This window comes from Vulpes vulpes, chromosome X, assembly GCF_048418805.1.
Source record: "Vulpes vulpes isolate BD-2025 chromosome X, VulVul3, whole genome shotgun sequence".
Classification (NCBI taxonomy): Eukaryota; Metazoa; Chordata; class Mammalia; order Carnivora; family Canidae; genus Vulpes; species Vulpes vulpes.
The window spans coordinates 40449473-40463479 of record NC_132796.1 but is presented as its reverse complement, the minus strand read 5'-3'; the positions used below and the strand labels follow the sequence as shown (position 1 = coordinate 40463479).

The 14007-nt window shown below is 44.0% G+C and overlaps 1 protein-coding gene and 1 pseudogene across 4 annotated transcripts in view; one reads left to right on the top strand and one right to left on the bottom strand.

The window, feature by feature from the left end:
• JADE3 (jade family PHD finger 3) overlaps positions 1-13695 on the bottom strand; it is a 132867-nt gene extending 119172 nt beyond the window's left edge. The window contains exon 1 of one of the 4 annotated variants that reach the window (XM_072743236.1): positions 13590-13695. The gene's annotated coding sequence lies outside the window, so the exon portion shown is untranslated. Of the gene's footprint in view, positions 1-13153; positions 13323-13589 lie in introns of those variants that run through there. The other 3 variants (XM_072743237.1, XM_025982464.2, XM_072743239.1) reach the window with 3 other exon arrangements.
• On the top strand, positions 4391-4956 carry LOC112907288 (large ribosomal subunit protein uL11-like; annotated as a pseudogene).
• Positions 13696-14007: the final 312 nt, after the last annotated feature.

Sequence of the window (14007 nt, the reverse complement as noted above, 5' to 3'; positions counted from 1 at the left end):
AAATTAACCCTGAGAAGGAGAATGTAATGAAATGAGGCTGTTACAAGGATGTCATGGACAACCATGGCTCTCTTTCTACACCTTTTCAATTTTTACTAGAATGCAACTCTAGTATATCTCTAGTATAACTAAAAACAGAATTAAAAACAATTTTAATCCTTCTAGATCAAAATGGAGATATTTCCCAAATGGCAATATCCTTACATCCAAAGGGTCTCATCTCCATCGCCTTTGAGAACCTCTTGGTTACTCCACTTACCAGGCCATGCTTGTATTCTACTCAACACCTAGTGCCTTACAGCACGGTGGGCACTCAAATATTTGCTGAACTAAACTGCATCTGGAAATGTGGGGAATAAAAATGACAAATACATGGTCACTAACAAAACCTATACTGTAGAAAGACTAAATCACACTCTAATTTTGAATGAGGCAAATTATTACTGAGTGCTAATAATGTTCTCAATAATTATAAAGGCATATATAGAATTCTGGAAGACAGCAAGACACAGAACAACATACTGCCAGCAGTGTAGAGGCTTTTAAAGCCTAAAACAGGCAGAACCCAAACCAGAATCAATTATTCCTAGCTCCCTAGCCATAAAACCATAAAATTCAAGGAGGTGAGAAAAAGAAAAAGCTAATCTGTACTGTGTTTCTATGGGCCATGCACTGCATTAGACATTTATACAGATGAAAACTTATTTCTCAGGATACAGGTTTCAGCTGGTAAAGGATTGGTAAGCCATCATTCTCACCTTTACAAAAAAGAAGGTACTAGACAAACTGAAAAACCAACGACTCTTCTTGGACCTATCAAAGAACTGAGTACGGGGCAAACCACCATCTGGATATCTGAAGAGACAGATGCCTGCAGGTAGGCATAGGATCCAAGCATGTAATCTGATAGGAAGATCAAACTAGAAATTCTAACAAATTAATGAAGACCAGAGTATGGGATGTCATGACAGTATGAAGCTTCTAGGCTCTACATGGAGTGGAGGAATTCCCATTCTCTTACAAGTTTTTCCTACAGGAATCCCACCAAGCTCTTACAGAAAGAATCAGGGAAAATCCCAAGAAAGCTTCCATCCTGGTGCTGGTTGGTTGAGGAAAACAACACCCACTGTGAAATCCACCCAGACCCCTTTCCTTTACCGCCAGCACAGAACAAAAGGCTTATTAATCTGCAGGGGGAAGGGCTTAAAACCCTTGGTTTAAGGACACTGGTGGATACTCACTGCAGCTGGGGAAAAGAAAGACAGGAAAAAGGAAAAGAAGCTTCACCCCCTGGAGGAGGGGCAGGATCTTGTAAAGGACATACTCAAAACCCAGGTTCCAATGCGTGTCTAAGTCTGAGGCTTACTCAAATCATCAGAGAACTCCCTCCTCCTCCACCATCCACCACCTGGCAAACCAGCTATGTAGTTAGTAACAATGGAATCCAACTGGGAGGGCTATAATAGCTCTTGGGAAACAGCACAAAGGAAAAACCCAAAGCCAAGCAGGAGTCAAAAAGAAGGTATCACTAGAGGAATCAGAAATCTCTGGTGCCCTACCAAAAACAAACATCAAACACAAGCCAACTCCTGACTAGATTAACTCAAATCCCCACACTAAAGGCCTAGCAGAAGGACATCTGTGTTCTTCCCCAAATATATCAAATATTTAACTCAGTATCTCCTGATGTTCAGTTTCAACTTTTCAGCCATGTTCAGCTTTTTATTATGAGGCATAATGAAGGGCAAGAAAATATTCCAAGTGACAAAGCAATAATCAGATTGAGACTCAGTATGACACAGATGTTAGTACTATCAAATGAAATTTAGAATTATGATTTATATATTAAAGACTCTAATGGAAAAGGCAGACAACATGCAAGACTAGATGAATAATTTCAGCAAGAAGATAGCATAACAATCAAATGGAAATGCTAGAACTTAAAAAAAAACTAAACCAACATGTTCAACAGTAGAATTGACACAGCCAAGGAAAGATTAGTGAGTTTAACAACTGAGTTTATTGGCCAGATCAATAAAAATTAAAACAAAAAGTGACAAAAGAGTGAAAAAAAAGAACACAGCATACAAGAACTATGGGAAAATATCAAAAGGTATAACATACTTGTAGTTGGAATCCCAGGGGAATTAAAAAAAAAAGAGAATGGAATACAAGAATTATTTTTTAAAAAGATTTTATTTATTCATGACAGAGAGAGAGGCAGAGACACAGGCAGAGGGAGAAGCAGGCTCCACGCAGGAAGCCTGACGTGGGACTCAATCCCGGGTCTCCATGATCACGCCCCAGGCCAAAGGCGGTGCTAAACCCCTGGGCCACCGGGGCTACCCAAAGAATTATTTGAAAAAATAATGACTGAGAACTCTCCAAAATTAGTGACAGGCAACAATCCACAGATACAAGAAGCTCAGAAGAAAACCAAGCAGGACAAATATGACAAAATTAAAAAGCCACATCTAGGCAAAGACGAAGAGCTCAAAGGCAGTCAGAGGAAAAAAACACATGAACTACTAAAACTATATCTCTATCTCTATATATATAGAGAAAGAAGAATAAAAGTTACAGCAGACTTAGCAGAAACCATGCAAACAAGGCAACAGTGGGGTAATATGTTGAAGAGGATAAAAACTGTCAACTCAGAATTCCATATCCCACGAAAATGTCCTTCAGAAGCGAAGAAAAAAAGACTTTCTCAAACAAAAGCAAAGAATTTACTGTCAGCAGACCTTGCACAAAAGAATTGTTAATTAAGGAAAATTTTTTCAGGCTGAAAGATTATGATTAAGGTGGAAGCTTGGATTAACATAAAGAAATGAACACTGGAAAAGGAATAAATGAAGGTTGAATATTTTATTTTCAAAATGTTTGAAGAGCCAATTTTCAAGACAGCAGCCAAGGGCCAATCTTGCAAGAAGACCTTCTAAAGATAGCAAACAGTGTCAGGACTGCTATGGTAACTCTTTTCAGTGCAATAGGGTATATATATTTTAAAAACCTACAGCTAGGGAAGCCTGGGTAGCTCAGTTGGTTAAGGGTCTGCCTTCAGCTCAGGTCAAGATCTCAGGGTCCTGGGATTAAGCCCCATGTCAGGCATCCTGCTTGGTCAGGAGTCTGCTTCTCCCTCTCCCTCTGCCCCTCCCCTGCCTGTGCTTTCTCTCCCTCAAATAAATAAATAAAATCTAAAAAAAAAAAACCTATAGCTAACATCATACTTAATGGTGAGAGACTGGAACAAGTTAAGAATGTCCTCTCTTAAGATTACAATTCTGGTAGAGAAGAAAAAAAATAAGAGTACTCATATTAACTAATTTCAAGACTTACTATAAAGCTATAGTAATCAAGACAGTGTTTAATAGCAAAATGATGGACACACAGATCAATGCAACAGATTACAGAGCCCAGAAGTAGACCCACACAGGCACAGTCACATTTTTGACACAGGTGCAAAACCAATAATAATGAAGAAAGGACAGTCTTTTCAACAAATGGTTCTGGAACTCCTGGATATCCATATGCAGCAAAAGGAAACTTGACACACACCTCATATTCATGGCTAGTGGGAATGCAAAATGGCAGAGCCACTTTGGAAGACTGTTTGGCAATTTCTTATAAAAACTCAGCAAACCCACTCCTATGTATCTACCCAAATGAACTGAAAACTTACGTTTCAAAAAAAAAAATCTGTATGCTAATGTTTACTGCAGCTTTATTTATAAACACCAAGAAACTGGAAGCAGCTAAGTTGTCCTTCAAGAGGTAAATGTACAAATTGTGGTACACCCATACAATGGAATACTATTCAGTGATAAAAAGGAAAAGGCTATTAATTCACATAACATGGATGAATCAAATAAAAGAAGCCAGACCAAAAAAGGCTAAATAGGGTATGATTCCATTCATATGACATTCTGGAAAAGGCAGGACTTCTAAAAATTCAGAAGTACACTATTCTGAAGCACTTTTAGGAAACAAAACTGTATATCTGTATCTATATCTATATAATCTATATTTTTTTCTTACCAGGGATAGCTCTGACCAGATCAACTTAGGTGGGAGTCCATGCAGTTCACATCATCATGACCATATACCGTATCTTTTTAAATAATTTTATTTGGGGCAGCCCGGGTGGCTCAGCAGTTTAGCGCCGCCTTCAGCCCAGGGCCTGATCCTGGGGCCCCGGGATCGAGTCCCATGTCAGGCTCCCTGCATGGAGCCTGCTTCTCCCTCTGCCTGTGTCTCTGCCTCTCTCTCTGTCTCTGTGTCTCTCATGAATAAATAAATAAAATCTTTTAAAAAATAAATAAATCTATTTGATTTTTAAAATAGGGTAATGTATTCACATGGCTTAAAATTCAAAAGGTACTTTTGACTTTCAGCTTGGAGGTGGTAAAGGTGCAACTATCTTGGGTCCTCCTGAATCTGGGCTGATCTAACACCAGCTGCCTCCACCATACTGCCTATGTTCAACTCCAACAAGATCAAAGTTTTATACCTAAGGTGAACTGGTGGGGAAGTCAGTGCCATGTATGGCTTGGCCCCAAAGATCACACCCTTCCCCCGTGTCTATCTTTAAAAAACACTGATGACATTGCCAAGGCAACCAGTGATTAGAAGGGTATGAGGAACAGTGAAACTGACCATTCAGCCCAGACTGAAGTGGTACCTTCTGCTTCTGCCCTGATTATCAAAGCCCTGAAGGAACCACCAAGAGACAGAAAGAAGCAGAAAAACATTAAGCACAGTGGAAATAGCACTTTTGATGATATTGTCAACATTGCCTGACAGATGCAGCACTGATGTTTAGCCAGAGAACTCTCTGGAACCATTAAAGAGATCCTGGGGACTGCCCCATCTGTGGGCTGCAATGTTGATGACCACCACCCTCATGACATCATAGATGACATCAATAGTAGTGCAGTGGAATGCCCACCTACTTAAGAACTACAAAGTAAAAAACAAGACAAAACAAAACAAAAACTGACAAAGTAAAATATTTCAATGGAGGATCACTTGACAACCAAAAAAAATTTTTTAAAGGTATATACAGAAGTTTATGCAGTAAAAAGATCTTCCAACCCTCTACCCTCACTATATATGCCCTAAAGCTATCAGTGTCTTGAACATCCTTCTAGAAATATTTTATGTCTACGTAAGCAAAATGTATATATTATTCAGTACATATTACTGCCCCAGTAGCTGTCACAAATGGTAGCATACAATACACTGTTCTGTTTCTTATTTTTCATTTTGTACACCTTAGAAATCATGTGGTATCTTTTTTAATTTTTTAAAATATTTTATTTATTTATTCATGAGAAACACAGAAAGAGAGAGAGAGAGGCAGAGACACAGGCAAAGGGAGAAGCAGGCTCCACGCAGGGAGCCCGACGCGGGACTCGATCCTGGGTCTCCAGGATCACACCCTGGGCTGCAGGCGGCGCTAAACCACTGCACCACGGGGGCTGCCCTCATGCGGTATCTTTTAATATTCTACTGTACAACCAAGCCTTGACTGATACTTAGCACATTAACCAATCTTTTGCTAGTATAAATATTCCAAATAATATGCAAATATTTGTTGAATAAATTCCTGGAAGTGTTTGCTGGGTCAAATGATATATACATTTATGATTTTGATGGCTATTTTCAAGTCACTGACTTTTAAAATGTCAGGGATTTTCTATTTTTAATTTTTATCCTAGGAGGAAAAGAAAGAAAGCTGAGATTCTATCACCAGGCAATTTTCTGGAGGAATGTGCATCTCTAAAATGAACAAAGTGAGCCTTCTCCTCAGTTTCCCACACATGCTTCCTAGGGTCCAGCTGCATTTTTATGTAATATATTTCAAGCCATAGCTGGTTGAAAATCCTATTTCAGTTTATGAGAAAAGGGTTACCTCTGAAAACTTCACAAATAAAGGTCAAAGGCTGATGCCCCGAACTGCTGATCACTGACCACTCACTTCACAATACACCACTGGATTCTTCTCTGCAACCACAGGGAGACTTTAAAATCTCAACCAAATAAAACATACCTACAGAGAATCCTTTGTCTTTATCATAATGCCCATATAAGGATTTCTTCTCAGGTAAAAACTATAAATAAAGGTTATGTAGAGGCAGCCCGGGTGCCTCAGCAGTTTAGCACCGCATTCGGCCCACAGCCTGATCCTGGAGACCCGGAATCGAGTCCCACATTGGGCTCCCTGCATGGAGCTTGCTTCTCCCTCTGCCTGTGTCTCTGCCTCTCTCTCTCTCTGTGTCTCATGAATAAATAAATAAAATCTTTTTTTAAAAAAAAGGTTATGTAGAAAAGCTGCATATGTTTCTCTCATCTTTCAGGTAGTGATGGGTTTCCAATTAACCATTTTTTGCTTGACTACAAAGCGCAGTATAGTCTAGCACAATAAGTTTTAGGGCATAAAGCTTGAAAGGAGGTTGAGGAAATGCAGGAACTCCTTTGATAATAGCCACAAAGATCAGTGAGCAGTCAAGCCACTTGCAAGAGTATCTACATCCAGAGCCACACTATCTCCCCCTCTGATTTCCTTCTAGAAAAACCATCACTCAGCTCCACACTCACTAGAAGTAATGGCACAATCATACTACTTAGTTTGAAGAATATACTACATTTAGTGGCACCTGGGTGGCTTAGTCAGTTAAGGGTTCGACTCTTGACTTCAGCTCAGGTCATGATCTCAGGGTTGTGAGATTGAACCCCATGTTGAACTCCACACTGGATGTGAAGCCTTCTTAAAATTCTTTCTCCCTCTGCTTCTCCTCTCCCCTTTCTTTCTCTCTCTCTTTTCTTAAATACACTACATTTAGAAATGAGTGCTTAATAAGATTTATCAAAGGAAAAGAGGTTACATTCATTAATAATTATTATGCATTACTGCAGTAATGGTCCTCAGTTAAAAAAATACCTCCTTGCATTTGTACCTTTGGATGGTTCCCTCCCACAATGACTCTGGGCTTGGCCAAGGAAGCACTCCCCAACTTTGGCTAATAGGACAATACCAAATGTGATACGAGCAGACACCTGAGAAATGCTTGTGCACTGCCACTTGCTCTTGTTTCTTTGTGCCTTTGAGACCATGTCAACAGATCCAAACCAGTCAGCTAAAGGAGAGACCACTTCGGAGTGGAGATGAGCTATCCTCACTTAGGGCCTCCTAGACCAACCAGCCTGACAGCCACCAGATATGTGAGCAAGGCCATCCTAGATCATCCAACCACCAGCTAACAACCGTCCCTGCCAAAAAAAGAAAAAAAAGCTAATAGACAAAGGCTACTTCAAAGTAAATATGTTTATGGTCTGCTACATATGGAAAGGGGAAGAGAACACTGGTTTTCTCCCTGTGCAGTTGATTCTGCACATAAGAAATAGTTTCAAACAGAAAAACCTGCAGTACCTGGATGAGAATAAATAAATATATAAGTACTGAAAAAATGCCTAAGTCTTCCCAGATTCTCACAAATGTGCTGTCTGCCATCACAGATGGCACACACCAAAAAAACAAAAAACATTAAAAATTTCCATTTAGTCACTGAAGCATCCTTATCATGATATATTTAAACCGAAGTCTTATACTCAACAGTTCCATTTCTACCACTGAACAATAACTCAGGTTTCCAGGAATTAGTTTTCCTAATTTTTCCCCCCATTTGACAGGGCTCAGTGAAAGCTGAAAGAGCTCCCTTAATAATGCAGCCTAAAAAGCATCAGATATATAAGCCTAATTAAACCTTCTAGAAGCATTCTGCAGGACCAGCTTCTTCCAGCATCACAGCAACTCTTTTTAGCTGTGTTAATGGTGGGCCGTAGAAACTGTTTAAGATCTACACATTTGGGCCAGAAACACTGCCTCCACTGGATCACAAAGTGGGATACTGAAGGGGAAATGACTTTAAAACTACTTTTGTTTAGGTCTCACTAGATGCCTTTCAGGATTACACACACCGCACCACACCCACCCACCCACACATACCCCTTATGGTTTAAGGTGAAAAACACCTTCCAGCAGCCTCCCACTGCCCTTGGAATAAAACACAAGCTCCTTAATGAGATCCCATAAGGCCCTGTCAATCTCCCCCTGCCTACCTCATCTCTCTTTCCCCGGGTCCTAGCCAAACCTCTATGGATCCTTTCCACATCTCTCTTTCACCTCTGTCCTCACAACACCTGGTGTGTTCCCTCTGCCTGACAATCCCTTCTTTTACCTTGCTTATTCCTTCTCATTATTCAGGGTCCAGGGCACTTTGCTTGTCTCCCTTATAAAAGCATTCTACCTTTTATTTGCTGTGTGACCATAGGCAAGTCACCTTTGCCTTACACCTCAGAGTGACACTCTATGTTAAATACTTAGCACAGTGTTCAGTGTACAAAAAATGGTTAACAAGTCATAGCTGCTGTTATTATCCCTTACAGTGATCTCCATCATAGCTCTCAATACAATTAGCAATTACATATTTGTAGGAAAAATAGAAACACCTCCTTGGATCCCACCTTAACACTTAATACTGCTCACCTTATTTCCCCACATACTGCATTTGGAGGGAGAGAGATAAAAATGAATGTTTACAGAGCAATTATTACCTCAATTATTACGTTGGATATGTCAAATTAGGCAGATGAAGAAACTGAGGCATAGAGAAGTCAAGTAACAGCCCCGATCAAGTGGTAGATTCAAATCCAAATTGTCCTGACCCCATAGCTTGTGCTGGCTATAGGAAACCAAAGGTTTCCCTAACTCATGAACCTTGTCACCTAAGAGCAGCAAGTCTCAGAGAAAATGGATCTTCACATTCGACTCCCATGTATCTATTCTTCAGATCCTTAACCAGTTTGGTGTTCTAAGCACCTCCTGTAAACTCCCTCAACAGAAATGCTCTTCCCCATGACTGTGATGGTAGATTTCTTTCTTCCTTTACACTGGATGTTGAACTCTTAATAGGATGAAGTGAGTTATCTTTCACTTCTTATACCCCCAGCAAATAAGCGGCACTCAACAGATGTTTGCTGAATGAATTAAATGAAAATGTTGGAGAATACATTACAGCTGCAAAGCTGCGGAGTGGTGAAGTGGATTTTCCTAACAATATTGAAGTTTGGCATAGTTGGGAACAAATTTAACCACTTTTACAATTGATACTGATTTCTATATCTAGCACCAGAGATTCCATATGACTCACATAGATGTGCTTTACAGCTATAGGTAGACTTCACTCTCCCTCTGGGGCCCTGCATCACCACCAAAATTCTGCTATACCCCACGGATACACCTGAGCCACTCTTTAGGACAGGATGCCCTTGACAATGTCAATCTCTCAATGGTTACTTTCAAATGGCTCAGAAAAAAGAAACAGAAAGAACAGATGATAAAGCAAGTGGGAGCAAACTATTGATAATTAGTGACCTTGGGTAAAGGGAATCCAGGAGGTTCTTTGTACTATTCTTGCAACTTTTTGCAATTATAATCAAAATAAGTTTTTAAAATCTAAAAATGGAAGAAGAATTTTCCCAGAAGACTCCAAAACACAAGGTCTGGTGTACTGGCCATGCTGGTACCATATTCTCTTGTCAGCATTTCAAAAAGCACATTCCACGCTCAGATATCCTTGCCTATCAGCTCGTATCAAGGGACAAGGAGCTCCTTGGATAGTAGGCTCAGCTATGGCCTCTGGGTTGTGACAGAGATTATTTACTGCTTAAAGAGTATCAATCAACGCATAGACATCTCCTATTAGTCAAAAACACCAGTACCATATTCCCACACCAGGCCCCCCACCTACTTTCCTCAGTTGACTGCCCTCTGAGTTACTTTTCCCAAGCTTAGCTGTGGGTTTAGGTAAACTCTCCCCAGGACCCTTCTTTCTGTCCCCCAGAGAAGCACAGAGGCAGTTCTGATGGCAAGAGCTTTGCTACTATTGTCTAAGGAGAGACCTACTACAGGGAGGAGGCAAAATAACCATGGGAGAGTCACAAATATTTCAGAAAATAGAAAGTCAAAAACTCAGGGATCCCTGGGTGGCGCAGCGGTTTGGCGCCTGCCTTTGGCCCAAGGCGCGATCCTGGAGACCCGGGATCGAATCCCACATCGGGCTCCCGGTGCATGGAGCCTGCTTCTCTCCCTCTGCCTATGTCTCTGCCTCTCTCTCTCTCTCTCTCTCTCTGTGTGACTATCATAAATAAATTAAAAAAAAAATTAAAAAAAAAAAAGGTAGTTACTTGGTCTGTAATGACCATTTGTTAGCACCTTTTTATTTGCTCATCATTTTTACCCATTCACCCTAAATTCTCCCCACAAACTAGAATGCTTCAACTTTCCCAGCCACTATAACTGAACAACAGGGAGAAACTGCTAAACCACTCAAGTGTCCCCATATAAGCCACTTCAGGAGAGTGCCAGATGGGTGTCACCCAACACCCATCCTTCACCTATAAAGTAAGTTATTCCCTGATGAGAGATTTTTTTTTTAATGTAAGCCAGCATATGATCTCTACCTTTCTCAGCTCCTGTTTCATGTAACCTCCATGAGGAAGTAGGTGCATTATGTCCTATGATAATATTCAACTTCTGTATCCCTCCCTGATCAAGGCTTATAAAAGCCCTCTGTAATGCCATGTCTTCACAAAGACCCAATGCCTCCTGCCTTCCCCTACATTCCCCCAAATACTTGCCTAGTTCTACTCAGACCTCAAAGTAATGGGCAAAAAGAAAAAATAGATTTGTATAGCTTAGGGGAAACATGGATTGTTACTGTTGATGAAACACAAGGGAGGGAAAAGAGAAGAATTATCAAAGGAGAGGATCATAACCAACCTACTAGCCTAACATCCTTGGTTCTTTATTTTTACTTTCACTAATCCATTTGTCTCAACTATGATGAAAGCCCTGCATCATCATGTGTCCTACTTATGGAAACTTCATCTACAGGCCAGAAGGTGGGTCATGGGCACCCCTAAGGTTATTTCTGAGTCCCCCCTGGCTTCCAGTTGATCACAAACACTTCAGGAAGGAGTAGAAGGCCCTTCTCCACTTTCTCCCACCCGTGACCAAGATTCACAGGATACTAAAAGTGAGAAGGCACTTACCACACTGCCAAAGCACAGCAATGTGACTCAGAAAGGTGGGAGACAGAATGTGTGGATTCTAGAACCAGACCTGTATCCCTGACTATTCCAGAACTGATTGGATGAAAAATGCAAGGAACTGTTTTAAGGCAAAGATATTGGGTTAAGAACTCTTCTTTCTAAATAAAAACAAAAAACATCAAACTGTAGAGAAGACCACAGTTAAAGAAAAGGTGGTAATGACGGTAGCTAATACTGAGAAGCGTGTCCCAAAGACCTCATGTAATCCCTTCACCCCTTGAAGCGAGGTATTATCTTTTACAATTCAAGTATTTCAGCTCAGAGCTCACTTTAAATGAAAAAGAAAATGATATGTTATGGAGATAGAATACTCCTTGGCTAAACAAAAAAGAAAAAATATATTTTCACTTATCAACAGAGTAATCACATGACACTATAAAAGCATGAAAACTACGATATTCAATTCAAAGGGTACAGAGGTAGGAATCCATTCCCATTGTTTACAGATGTTACGAAAATATTAAATTAAATAAAATACAATGCTTTGTTCAGACTGACTTCTTTCTCACCCTCACCCCCACCCCCAGGCTGACAAGAAGTGGCTTCAGGGAAGGTATTTAAGAGAACTACTCTGGGAAAGTGGATTCTGGGTTGCTTAAACTGAGCCAAGATGTTGTGCAACCAGTCTTTACCTAAATTATTTTCCATTACTTTGAGAGTTTAGAGAGAAGCAGACAGTTATCTTTATCAGACTGAATACCGGGAATGAGGTCGCCTTTCCCTTCAGGCCACTGAAATCACCATCAACACGGTTTTGATTTCTTATACAATCAGATGGCGTGTGTGTGGGGGGGAATCCCATCCTCAGCTTCACAGATAAACGGTTCTCACATCAAAAAACCTTGCGCACATCTGAGGCCATGGATTTCCTAGCAACTCAGAAAGTCAGAGAAGCGGCCAAACAAGTTTCTTGCCAAATGCCTGGGAACTACATATGTCCCAGGGCTACACAATGATACCAACTTTTAAACATGCCTTCACATACCACCATTATGGTCACTCACTCAAGATCCCGCCCCCCCCCACACACACACAAATAATAAACGCAGGTTGCCCTGTGCAATTTAAAGCCAGACTTCACCAAAGCAGTAGCTCTGAAAAGCGAGAAGAAAAGATTGCAAGGAGGCTCTCTCTCTCTCTTTTTTTTTTTTTAAATCGATCGCCCCACGGCCGAGGGAATAAAACCAACTCGTTCACTGGAGAAAAGTTAACTTTGCCGTGCCCAGCGGTGGGAAATTTTCCCCGCAAGATTCGCAAAGCCCTCCCGGTTTTCCCACCCCCCGGACCGCCAGGCGCTCGGCGGCGGTGGCGGCGGCCCCGGACTGGCAGCGCCCGAACAATGACGGGAGGGGGAGGGAAAGTTAGCCACCCGGCGGGGAGCTCGCGCTCCTGCTCCGGGGGTACCCGGGCTCACCGGGGGCCTCGCCACTCCCTGAGCCGCCCGGCCCCCCCTCTCCAAACACTCGGTTCTTCATGCCCCCCAACATCGAAACAGCCAGGGGCGCGCCCTCGCTCCCTGGAGCATCCGGCCCGGGGGGCCCCGGAGAGCAGGTCCCCCCACCGCGGGTCTGACCCCGGGAGCCCCGAGACCAGGCAGAGCGCAGAGAGGGAGGGGGCACCGGAGTGAACGGCCGCAACAGTTATGGCGCTCAATTCCTGCCCGAGCGAAGCTGCAGCCGAGCCCGAGCTCGGGCGTCCGCCCCCGCCCCCCGCGGCGGCCACCCCAGCACTGTCCCGGCCGACCGAAGGGCCAGCGGGCACTTTACCTCAGCCCGCACACGCTCTCGGCCCGAAGACGCCAGGGACGCCGGAGCGACCGCGATGTGGGGCCGGAGCGCCCCGGAACGCTGCGAGGCTGGGCCGGGACGTTGCGCTCCGCGGCACCCGCTTCCACTCCCCGAGGCCGCCACTCCCGCTACCCACCCGGCGCGACGCCTCCAGCGCCGCTCGCGCCGCGTCCAGCTTCTGTGGCGCCTACCTTTGCGCAGCTAGGTCGCCGCTCCCTCCTTCCCGGCTCCACACTCGGGCCCGGCAATGTGCCGGGCGAGTCCAGTAGGGGTGGTAACCGCCCCCCAACCGCTCGCTTTCTTCTCTCCCCTCCCTCGCACCTGCCCCCTAATCTCCTCCCCACCCCCGCCCCCCGCCCCGCCGCCTGATCCGCCGGGGCCGCCCCCTGCGCCTCAGCTCCCGCCCTCGGCCCTCGCCCGCCCGGCCCGTCAGGCCTCAGCGTTGGGCAGGCGGTTGGGCGGCGGCGGTGGCGGTGGCGGCGGCGGCGGCGGCCGCGGCGGCTGAAGCGGCGCGGAGCACTATTGTATTCCTGACACTGTGCGCTCCCACGCTCCGCCTCTTCCCCTTCCTTCCAGCCCCCCCTCAACGGCCCCCCCACACCAACCGCCGGGCCGCGCTCGCCCTACCCGACTGGCTCCCCGCCGTCCGCCCGCCGCGCGCTCTTCTGGCGGGCTGGGCGCCTTCGCCACCGCCGCGCGCCTCGAGGCTCCGCCCACTTGGTGCTCCCGCACCCGCGGCGTCGTGCTCCAGGTGGGTTCCTCTCTGCTCCTGTTGGGCGCGCTGCTGCCGGGAGGAGCCTCGGCCCGGATAAGTGCCCAGAGGACCACGGGGAGGTGCCTTGACCGTGGTGAAATACAAACTAAGCTTTTCATGGCCCCTTTCAACTCTAAAGTTCTGTAAGTGGTCCCTCCTGTATAAAACTCATTGTCGGCCACTATTGATTTAAGTTGTTTGCTCTTGAATTACCTATAATAATAAAGCCAGGGTGCCTATTAACAGAATAAATTTATTCAATTGCCAGCACAAATGGTCTCTGATGTCAGG